This window comes from Parasteatoda tepidariorum, chromosome X2 (assembly GCF_043381705.1).
Source record: "Parasteatoda tepidariorum isolate YZ-2023 chromosome X2, CAS_Ptep_4.0, whole genome shotgun sequence".
NCBI lineage: Eukaryota > Metazoa > Arthropoda > Arachnida > Araneae > Theridiidae > Parasteatoda > Parasteatoda tepidariorum.
In genome coordinates this window covers 28570494-28582693 of record NC_092215.1, presented here as the reverse complement: position 1 = coordinate 28582693, position 12200 = coordinate 28570494, and the positions used below count along the sequence as shown (strand labels likewise).

The window sequence follows — 12200 nt, the reverse complement described above, 5'->3', positions numbered from 1 at the left end:
CTACTCACCAAACAAATCAGCAATTAGGTGAATGAATCACGAGCACAACAGTCGGAAAAGAAAATTCAATCAATTTTTGAGGGTAATAGTAATACTTTATTTACGTCACACTCAAGTTGCTCAATTAGATTACTAGCGATTTTTACCTGTTCGCAAGTCACAAAAGAACACGCCAGGAAAATGACAAAATCATATCAAAACTACTTTTTTTAAAGCTTTTCAATAACAATGGTTTCTAAGACACATATGAATGAATACATCACTCTCAGTGTGAATTATTAATTAAAAAAAAATTTGATAAATTTTACAACAAAAAAAAACTTTTTAGTAGTTAGTCTTGAAACTTTTGACTCGTGTCTCAAGCCTTGTCTTTTCTACATTTTTAAAGTTGGTAACAGTCGCGTTTTCCATTATATTTTATTTTATGTCAATTGTATTTGGTTTTCAGTGTTAAGTTTTCGTGATGTAAAATAAGTTTATAAATACTATACATTTTGTCAAATTTTAAAGGAAAACTAAAGTTAGACTAGTTGCAAAATTTAAAATAATTTTTTGAAAAACTTTTGAATGAAAATAAATCATTTGCATGGGAATTTATTCTACTTGAATATGAATGGAATTTAATATCCACTTGAGTATGTTGCTATTATTTCATAGAATTTTATAAATTTTTTAAGTTTGTAATAGTTATTTTTTCCTTTATATTTTAGTTTCAGCCAATTGTATTTTGTTTTCAGTGTTAAGATTTTGAGATGGGAAATAGATTTATATAAATATTATAAATTTTCTCTAATTTTGAATAAAAACTTGGTTAAACTAACATCAAAATTTGAAATAGTTTTTTTTTTTTTTTTTTTTTTTTTTTTTTTTTTTTTGAAAAATTATTGATTGAAAAGAAACATAAGCATGAAAATTTATTCCACTTCATATTATCATTTTATAGAATTTTTATCAATTTTCAAGGTTTGTAATAGTTATTTTTTCCATTATATTTTAATTGCAGTCAGTTGTATTTTATTTTAAATAAAAATCTTTTGTTATGTAAAACACGTTTATAAAAATTATATATTTTGTCTAATTTTGAACGAAAACTGGGTTAGACTAATCGCAAAATTTAAAGTAATTTTTAAAAAAAAAAACTATTGAATGAAATGAAACATGCATAATTTTTTTTATTTCATACAATTATTTTATAGAATTTCATGCAATTATTTTATAGAATTTCATACAATTATTTTATAGAATTTCGTACAATTATTTTATAGAATTTCATGCAATTATTTTATAGAATTTTATGCATTTTGACGAATTGCAAAATTTAAAATAAGTTTTGAAAAAAATATTGAATGAAACGAAACATATGCATAAAAATCTATTTTACTTCATATTATCATTTTATAGAATTTTATGATTATAGAATTCATGGTTATGATTATAGAGAATTTTTTATGATTATGATTATAGAGAATTTTATGATTATTATTTTATAGATTTTTCTTGTATGTAAAGTTTTTGTGTTGATACGTTTATAAATATTATAGATTTTATCTAATTTTGAACGAAAACTAGGTTAGACTGATCGGAAAATTTAAAAATAATATTTTAAAAACTATTAAATGAAACGAAACTTTTCCACAAAAAGTTATTATACTTTTGATTTTATAGAATTTTTTTCAAACTTTAAAATAGATTTATTTGCTTTGTCCCTTTCTTTATTTTTACTAAATTAAAGTTTAAAAATTAACAAATGGCAATAAAAAAAACAACAATATGTATTCAAATATATCTTTTGTCTAATTCATGACCAAACTCATAATAAGAATTTAACTTTTCTCAAAGCTTATTATTATCCTATTAAGAGAAAAAAAATTAGTCTCAAAATTTCCAGTAAACTACTGCTACTAATGAAACAAATTGTATTAATTATGACACATAATAATTTAACATTTTCTATTTATAATTTCTTCATAAGTCCTTCCAGTTTTTTATTACATTTGTGATATACAAATAAAAATGTGCTATACAAACAAAAATGTGCTATACAAATAAAAATGCAAGTTGGTGAAATATTTATTAATTCATGTAATTAAATCAAGATAAATTTGAATATAAATTGCAAAAATTTCAAATATATTTTTAAAAATTCCAATATGACATGCAAAAGGTTTAATTTATAGTACAAAACCTGCATATTAATGTTTAAGAAGTTAAATCTGAATTAAAGTTCGAATTGTCAGAGATTATTGACAAAAGAAATTTACTCGAAGGTTAAGGTTAAAGTTTACTGAAGTGAATCAGTTGAAGGTTGTGAGACATGTTTCATTGTGAGGAAAACCTTTCATTTCTCGAATCCATTGTTTATGAAGAAATGACATATTTTAAATTATTTGTTCCAATCCTATTGTTGCTTTTAATCTATTCACTTTATCAGCTATTTGCAATTTAAGATGAATTAAAACACTGTTTAGTATATTTCCTGAAAATAAAAATTAGAATGTAACCACAAATGTTGGTGTTTTTAACAAGAGATCAAAAAACACAAATTTTGAGGAAATTTGTATTATTCCTCTTCAGAATACTGTACTATGTACAGTGCGCAGAAGAAGAGAAAAATGGATTACTCTTAATATCTTTAGATTTAATGATCGGATCTTTACGTTCTAGGACTTAATCTTAAAGGTTCGAGGGGGTGACCTCAAATGTGATAATTAATTAATACAGACGATATTTTAAGTTACAAAACCAGACACGAAACTGTATTTTCTCGGAATAAAAATACCTTTTTTTCGATGGATTTGGATTTCTGACCCCCTAAATATAGAGGGTAGCCACAAATCTGAGAAATAATGTCTAAATAATTTGACCAGGAAGGCGATCCAAAGTTTGAACCCTTTAATGTTAAATATACTTTTTGCGCATTTCGTAATATCTCAAGAATGTTTTGTAATTTTGCTCAAAATTATAAAACTCGTTTATAGAAAGATAATCCCATGCAAAAAATAACTTTTACTAAATATTTATTATTTTTTGTTACTTTATTTAATAACAGTAGAAACAATTTCGAATCGTAAGCCATAAAATTTTTTATATCATTTCAAAGAATGTAATTTTACATGGCAAAATCCAAAATTTAAGTCAAATAAGTCCTGAGAAATCGAATATTTAAGAAGTCGTGTTCTTAAAATTCGATTTCTCAGAAACTATTTGACCAATTTCGTCCCCCATTTTGTAATTCGCAATGTAAAATTACATGATTTGAAATTGTGTAAAAAGTTGCATACCTTACGATTCAAAATTTTTTATCTGTTATTAAATAAAATAATTAAAAAAAATACTAAGTATATTTGCTAAAAGTTTTTTTTTTGCATGAAATTATCTTTGGATAAACGAGTTTTATACTTGTGTACAAAAATGTTTCAATTTGCTGAAAAAGTTCACTAGATGCAGTGAAATACGCAAAAAGCAAAATTACAATTAAGAGATCCAAACTTTGAATTACTCTCCTGACCAAACTATGCGAAGTGGGGGACCATATTTCCCAGATTGTGACTACTCCTATATATTTTGGGGGTTAGAAATCCAAATCCGTCGGGGGGAAAAAGCTATGTTTATACAGAGAAAGTACGCTTTTGTGTTTGATTTCGTAACTTAAAATATCGTCTGCCCGTATAAATTAACACATTTGAAGTCCCCCCCTCAAACAACTAAGATTGAGAACGTAAAGATCCAATCATTAGATCAAAAGTTATTTAGGGTATTACGTTTTTTTTTCTTTTAGCACATGGTACATTTGAGTGCATTTTCCTAATTATGTAAAGAAATAATGGGTGTTTTGCAACGCCCGCTTTCAATATATATTTTTGGAATCCTTGAATTAAAAGGAAGGCAATTTTTAGGGGAAGACTTGATGTTTTCAATTCCAACTTCATCAGAAACGATTCGTTAGATTTGAATTTAAAAAAAATTTCCTTTTTTTTTGCTTAAATATTAATTTGTGACCTCAAACTTCAAGTCTTACTTTGTTTACTTCAAGGATTCTAAAAATATGTAATAAGGGGAGTCTTTACAGGAACCCAGTATATTTATTTAACACATTTTTCCTTCCGAAATTTTTACTCGTTTATTTTTATTGATTTTTAAAATTAGTTTTTTGACTAAATAATTTCGTAATTTTGACTTTTTTTAAATTCGACAAGGCCCAAGTCCAGTGGGCGCGGGTTCGGACCCCGCCGGCTGAAGACTCCCCGTGTAGTAAATGGTGGCTGATGCACATAAAATCTGTCGAGTTGCAAAGTTCTCCATGTTCCCATAACAAATAAATACCTTTGGGGGTTCTGATTCAGGAGTTCCCTTGTCTTCTGGATTGGTTCAAAATTACAAGGCTACGGAAATCAACATTAGGAGTCGTAAACCCAAAATTTTGGGTCGGCTGTTGACCGACGTTTATAAAATAAAATAAGATACTTTATCTTGAACTTTAGAATTCCAATGATGTGAACCGGATTCAAATTCCACCGATGGTTAGTCAATTCAAATTCCGCACACGGCTCGCGCCGACCACAGTGCTGACGTAAAATATCTTCAATGGTAGACTGATCATGAGTTAGAGTACCCTTGCCGCCAGGTTAACCGTGGGAGGTTCTCGTGGTTTTCCTCTCCATATAATTCAAAAGTGGCTTAGTTCCATCAAAAAGTTCTCCACGAAGGCATATTCCTCCAAATACCCGAACCAGCAGTTCAATTGTCGTCTAGATTGGGTTCAAAATTACAAGGCTACGGAGTTGAACATTAGGAATCGTAAACCCAAAATTGGGTCGGCTGTTCAGCAACGGTTACAAATTAAAATTATAAAAAATTACTTTTAGTAAATATTTATTATTTATTTATTATTTTATTTAATAATAATCGAAAAAATTTTTGAACTGTAAGGTATACAATTTTTGCATCATTTTAACGAACGTAATGTAATTAAGCATAAAATAGTTCCAGAATTTTAAAAAGTCGTATATTTAAAACTCAATTTCTCAAGAACTATTCAACTAATTTTGCTGAAATTTTGTATTTAATTATTTTATTTATTTATTTCTTTTATATTCTCGCCATATTTCTCAATCCCTATATTTTAGTACTTAAAAATCTAAATCCATCAAAAAAGCAAATTGTGCTTACTAACAGAAAGTAGGTTTTCATGTCTGATTTCGTAACTTAATATATAGTCTGCACTAATTGATTAGCATATTTGAGATAATCTTCTCACACCATTAAAATGGAATCCTAGAAAGTGAAGATCCGATCATTTGATCAAAAATTATTCAGGATGGTCCATTTATTTCGCACTTTACACAAAAAATATTTTGAAAGTTTCAAGGGTGTTTCAAATCAAAATTTTCGATTTCTGAAGAAAAATCTATATTTTCATTAAAATTATTCTGATTAATTTGACACCAAGTTTTTGATGAATTTTTGATGAAAACTTACGGAGTTATTAACGTTTTTCTAAAGCACGTCTTCGCTAAACTCAACCATTCCACAATCCACAAACTCTAACTTATTTTCATAGTCGAATTTGGCAAAACCGTTTCAAGTTTTTTTTTTTTTTTTTTTTTTTTTTTTTTTTTTTTTTTTTTNTTTTTTTTTTTTTTTTAAGTATTTTGAAAATTTCTCTGCAAAACTGTTAACTCCAATTGAATTTCTAAACTTCGTAGATGTCTTCAAGACTTTTAAAATTAGTAAGTGTCAATAAAAAAAATGTTTATCGAAATGGTGGATTTACGCTCCTTTGGTCAAAAATGGGTTAAAAGAATGACTAAATATTTTTGCTATCAGAAAAGAACTCAACAGCGGGGAAACCCTTTAATCTGAAAATTTAAGAATTTAACAAAAATTTTTTAAAATTCAATTGTATTTTTTATTTTGCAGACGAGATTATGAAGATTTAGTAGAACTGCCATCAATTATGCTAAAATATGACTCCTTCGGCGCTTTATGAAAATTGCAGTGGAATTCAAGAATTGCCTCAGAATCAGACATGCTATGTAGATATTGATTTGGATGAATCCTCACGCCAAATTGAGGAATTTGATCATATTGATGAGATAATTATGTACTTAGTATTCTTCTTACGGCATTTAAGAAGAAAATTCACAAATTATGAAAACTTGGAAAAACGCTAATTTATAGCACTCATGCAAAATGTAAAAAATTGTCATCTAATTCTGTATCATTAAAAAATTGTGTATAATAAATATTGTCTCTTGCTATAAATGTAGTTTCTATTTTTAAAATTTTTTACTTGTTTTTAGAGACTTAATAGCACTATTCTGGTAAACTCTGGTAAAATTACCGTACTGCATGGTGTAATGACATTTCAGGTAAAAAAAAATTATATTTAGTAAAACCAAAATATATAGTATTTAAACCATTAATTTGGTAATTTTTCCTATTCATATGGTAAAGGTTTACCAGCAATTCTGGTTTTCAAAATTGTAGTTCGTATTACAAAAAAAAAGCAACAAAAAAAAAGACAAAAAATGTGAAACTAAATTTTACCAAATAAATGGTTTTTATGCCATGCTCATAGTTATTATGCATACATGATAAAATTACAAAAATTTTCCAAATATATCAAATTTTATCACCTTTTATAATGCCTCATTTCAATGTTAGTTTTTCTAAAATTATTGCTAAATAATTTACTAAAATAAACTTATAAGTTAATATAGAATTTAAAAATGAGCAAATAACATAGGGCAACTCAAGGTAAATTTTAGATTAGCAACAAACGGTATAAAACGATTGTGTTCTCATAAAGAAATATAAAAAAATAATATCAGTTTTTATTAATTGCTAACAGGTACTAAAAGCTAAAATATAAAAATTTATGAATGATAAAAGTTTTAGTTGCGATTTATATTTTATATAAGACATTATTAGTAAATAGCCACTGATTTTGTAACGGCAATTAAAATTTTGATGTGAGCAACTGTTTATATGTATTCAAAAAGAAGTAATTTTATTATGGGTATTATGTTAGAAAATTACATTTATTCGAATTATTCGTAACTTATAAGTCAGCATAATTTTCTTACCCAAAACATACCAAATTGAATAAAACCAAATTGATTAAAAATATTTCTTTAAAAAAACAATTCTGCAATATTAAAAAAAAGAAACTGAAAAATATTGTTTATTTCCATTAGGCTTAGCTCTTTAAAATAAATGAGCATTAAAAGCAAAGTATTTCAAAAAAATAAATAAATAAGTAAATAAACAAGTACTGGGTATACTAAAAAAACAAAATTAAATTAAAAACGTTTTAAATTTTCAAATTACTTTCAAACTATATTTTAAAAATTAAAACAAAGCATAGAAAAGGGGGAAAAAAGGATTAAAAATACGAATTCAATGATTTGCGTTGAGCAGACGATAATTTCTCTCAACTTCTTTTCCCTCTATTATTAGACGCAGTTATTATTTTTCTATTTATTTAAAGACAAAACAAAGACATTCAAAAGAGGAAAGCATTTATATTTTGAACAAATAAAGCGTTTAATTATAACTCCGAAATAAACCTGCTGCGTTAATTCAGTGAACAAATATTGTTCGGCATATTTCAATTTGTTTTTTTCCTCCAACCTCTCAGATGCAAAGAAATCCATTAAAATTTTCCCCCAGAGGTATTTACTCCCCCCCCCCAAAAAAAAAACTTTNTGACATTGCTGATTCCCCCCCCCCCCAAAAAAAAATATTTATTTAAAATTCAAAAACCTTTTTTTAAAGCAAACCAATGTCGTGTAAGTCACAATGCACTTGGAATTATCAGACCAGGGAATTCGATGCAATTTGAAAAATTAAGCGTTGATAAATATTTAAAAGTTTTAGTTTGTTTTAAGTTTAGTTTAGAAATATTTTTCGTGCTTTATTCTTTATGATTTTTGAATTATTATTATATCATCTTATTATATAAAACACTAATGCATATGTATGTATCAGTTGTGCAAAAATGTAAACAATTACGAGCAATTAATTGCTTGTAATCAGGATTATAATTTATTATTATAATCGACTTTTTATTTTCATCGTCTTTTAATTCATACAACTTTCTTCATTAAATAATAATCAATGATTCCTTTTCCTTTACACAATTGAACTAAAAATGTAATAAGGTTATTACTCACTTACTTATACCGCCCTACTGCCCGCTGTTAGTCTTGCCCTGCTGAACAATATCGACTTATTTTTGGCTTTCGACTTCCAGGTGAGTAAAGTTAATATTGGATGACACCTTAATGGTGGATGACAACAACATCAGATTGATGTAAATAAATTGAAACTTCTTGGGAACGCTGACTTAATAAGAATTAAGAACTTAGTGATTATCAAGTTTTTTCTTTCTTTTCTTTTTAAAAAATAATGAATTAAAAAATAGAAATAAATAAATAAAATAAAAAACAGTGTTGCACATATGCTGGTAGAGTTAGAGATTATAATGTTCAATTCTGAAGAAGAAAAAAATGGACATAGTTCTTCTAATCATGAATCATTCTTTTTTCCAGAAAAAAAAACATTTCTCAAATTTAAAGAGAAGCAATAGTTGCCGAACTTCCATCTCCAGTGACTGATAAAACTGCAAAGACTGCATTTCAATATACATTTAAAGTTGAGTTGTTCAATTTTTTTGATAAAATAAAAAAAGCCAAAATATTTATCAAATAAATTGAATTGAATTAAAGTTTTCGAATATATTGATTTGCGTCCAAAAAGTCTTTCTCAGTAAAGTAAAATGCTCGATTACAAATTAGAATTCTAATTAATATATGTCAGTATTTATTCTCCTGTAAGGCTCAGTTTAAAATTAATTTCAGTTGAGTTTTAGATGTACCTTTCTGAGTTATAATGAATGACTACTTAACAAGTTATCAAGTTTGTCTACGGTAGCTCCATAATTTGTCCTCATTAGTGTGGACAAAATCAACATTTTTTAAAAAAGAGTATGTTATGAACAACTTAACAAATTTTTAAGTCGATATATAAACCAGAATGCAGTAAAAACGTCCCAATTATTGTTAAGAAAATACTTCACGAGTTAATAATTAAATTTAGTAAGTTGTTTTGACAAATTTGTAAAATATGTTCACACTAGCGCTCTATATGTTCACTCTCCCCTATTAAGAATAGAAATGCAAGAAATGTTCATACGTATTTTGAATTCTCAACATATTTTGTGCAAACGATTATGAGATACTGAGAATAAAATACGAAGAAAAAAATATTTGAAAATGAACCTAGAAGTGGCCATCTATGCTGATTAAAGAAGTGCACTGGTATGATTTTTTCAGAAAAAATCAATTAATATTTTAATCTAGATATTTTTCACAGGTAGAAGTTTTGGTTTTCTCTGTCATCTTGAACAACGCGAAATGAAGAGAAACTTGCCTAGAAAGCGATATTTGTGACGTCATCGTCAGGCGGACATCAGAAAGTTTCTTAATACTAAGTCTTGGTTTCGATTCCTGCTCGCTGTTTTTTTTTTTTTTTTTTTTTTTTTTTTTTCACGCTACTAAACAGCATAGAGCTTTTTTTTCTTTTTTCTTTCTTTTCTTTTTTTCTTTTTCTTTTTTACTAAACATAGGCCATCATATTATAATAGTGTATAATACACGCATTCCCTGTAACTGCTCCTTTAATCTTATAAATATTTCCAATAAATAATTTTTTTTCAATAAATAATTTATAATTTTCAAGAAATAATTTTTTAATAAATACAAGTGTGTATGCTTTTTTACTTTTAATATATTTCTCTGTACCATAGAATATATTTTATTTTATAACCATCGTTGAACAGCCGACTCAATTTCTGGGTTTACGACTACCTATGTTCAACTCCGTAATTTTGAAACTAATCCAGAAGACAATGGAACTCCAGAATCAAGAATTAGGAGAAATTTTCCTTCGTGGGGGACTTTTTGATGGAACTAACCCGCATTTGCGTTACATGGAGAGGGAAGCCGCGAATTCCTCCCCAATTAGCCTGGTGGCAAGGGGACTCTAACCCATGATCCACTTACCATTGAATATATTTTACATCACCACTGTGATAAATGTGAACCGGGTACCGAATTCGTATCGACCAGCCATCTCTGGGATTTAAACCCGATTCACGTCATTGGAGGGCAAACCACCACTCCTGAGCCACCACGGCTCTCTTAGTATATATTTTATATTTTTCTAACCGTCGTTGAACAGCCGACCTAATTTTGGGTTTACGACTACTAATGTTCAACTCCGTAGCCTTGTAATTTTGAACCTATCCAAAAGACAAGGAAACTCCTGGATTAGTACCCCCAGAGGTGTGATTTGTAATGGGAACATGGAGGACTTTGAGACTCGGCAGATTTAGCGTGAACCAATCACCATTTACTACACGGGGAATTTTCGGCCGGCGGGGATCGAACCCAAGACCTCTTGGGCATGGGTCTAGTGTTCTACCAACTATCCCGTATAAATGTAAAAAAGTATAAATGTAAAAAAAATTCTGTTCATTGAACCATAATAAGCTTCATTTCAATTTTTTAATTAGTGCCACAAAGTCTAAATATTTTAATACTCTAATTTTATTCCATTCCTAAATGCGTAAGTATTTTTTAAAAATTTAACGAGGACGTGTTAACGGCCTAGTAAAAGTGCGTACGAACTAATGAACATTTCTTTGGAAATTATATTAGGATAATAATAACATTTAGGAATTATATTTTAAGCCATTACTAGCTTTGTAAATGCTTCTCTTTATTTTTCAGTAACTTCTAAACTATAGAGGAAAGTAAATTATATTTTCTAAAAAGGTCAATATTTCCCTCGCTGTATTCCGCTATATTCTGCTATTTTTATTTATGAACACTTTCCTGAAAAATTGAATAAAGTATTAAATTGCATTTAATTGAAGTCTTTAAACTGCAGATCATAAATTGAAATCGAAAACAAAGGCATGATAGCGATCAACGACCCAACAACGCAACAACACGAATTTATTATCTTATGACCCCAATGAAAAAGCAATATAGTGCTATGATTTTCCGGATAGCCTCCTTTCTGCGGCAAATGATTATAATTATGGGTCTTCAAATATTTAATTAAAATTGAGGATTTTTCTAATTCCTGCCATTTCATTATTTATGATTAAAGTTACTAAAGTTATTAAGCTGATTAAAGTTAAAGTAAAAAAATTAAAAATTTTGTCTTAATGCTATGAAACATTTAATCTAATGATCGTATTATAAGGTACTAAGATGTTATGTTATTGACTACAAATCTATAATTACGATATTATTCCATATATTAATAACATAATTTCATGTTTGATTTCATGCTCTAGCATGAAAAAAAACTCAAAATTATGTTTTCTTTCAAGAAGCCCATCTTTTTTCGATGAGTTAGCAATTTTGATCGATGCTATTTATATCAATAATGGTTATAAATCATTATTTTTTTTTTATTATATGGCATAAATTTTTATTTCATGCAAACCATTCAAACTTCGATGGAGAAGAGAAAAAAAAATAGCTATAAAATATTTTAAAAGTTAGATCTCTTTCCAACTGTCGTAATTTACGAAATCTTAACTCAATACGCAACCATACGTTATATATATATATTTTTCACTGGAAAAAGAAAAATGAAACAGAACATTATTTTCAGCATGCATTCCAATTTTTGTGAAAATATCCCCTGTCCCACGTATAAATACATCATTAAAAAAAATTTTTTTTTTAATACAGATATATTAAAATAATTTACTGTTCAATCACAAAATCACTACATTTTACTAAGTCAATATTAATAACTAAGAGGTAAATAAACACACTGAAACTTTACTTCATTAATTCATATTGGAAAAGCGCACAAGGCAGCTGCAGCCAAATTTGTATTATATAAACTAGAAATAAGACATAAATTCTTAATAATTAAAAATAAAAGTATAATATATAAAAGTATAATATACACTGCTGGACAATTGCTAAGGACGGATAACACTATCATCCATAGCAACCACAAAATGAAGGGAAGCAAAATGTGGAAAATTAGAATAAGTGCGGGATATAGTAAGAAGGGGTATGCGTATGTAAATTTTTTTGTCCACGTTTGTTCATCACGTGATAGCGCTGATAAGAGCTTTAAAGGTTTTGACGCGTTGTGGAGAGTTG

The 12200-nt window shown here is 27.6% G+C and overlaps 1 long non-coding RNA gene across 1 annotated transcript; it reads left to right on the top strand.

The window, feature by feature from the left end:
- Window positions 1–393: 393 nt before the first annotated feature.
- LOC122269163 (uncharacterized) lies at window positions 394–6264 on the top strand. The gene is made up of 2 exons (XR_006225014.2): window positions 394–635; window positions 5920–6264. It is a non-coding gene; the product is annotated as an uncharacterized lncRNA (long non-coding RNA).
- The last annotated feature ends 5936 nt before the right edge of the window (window positions 6265–12200 follow it).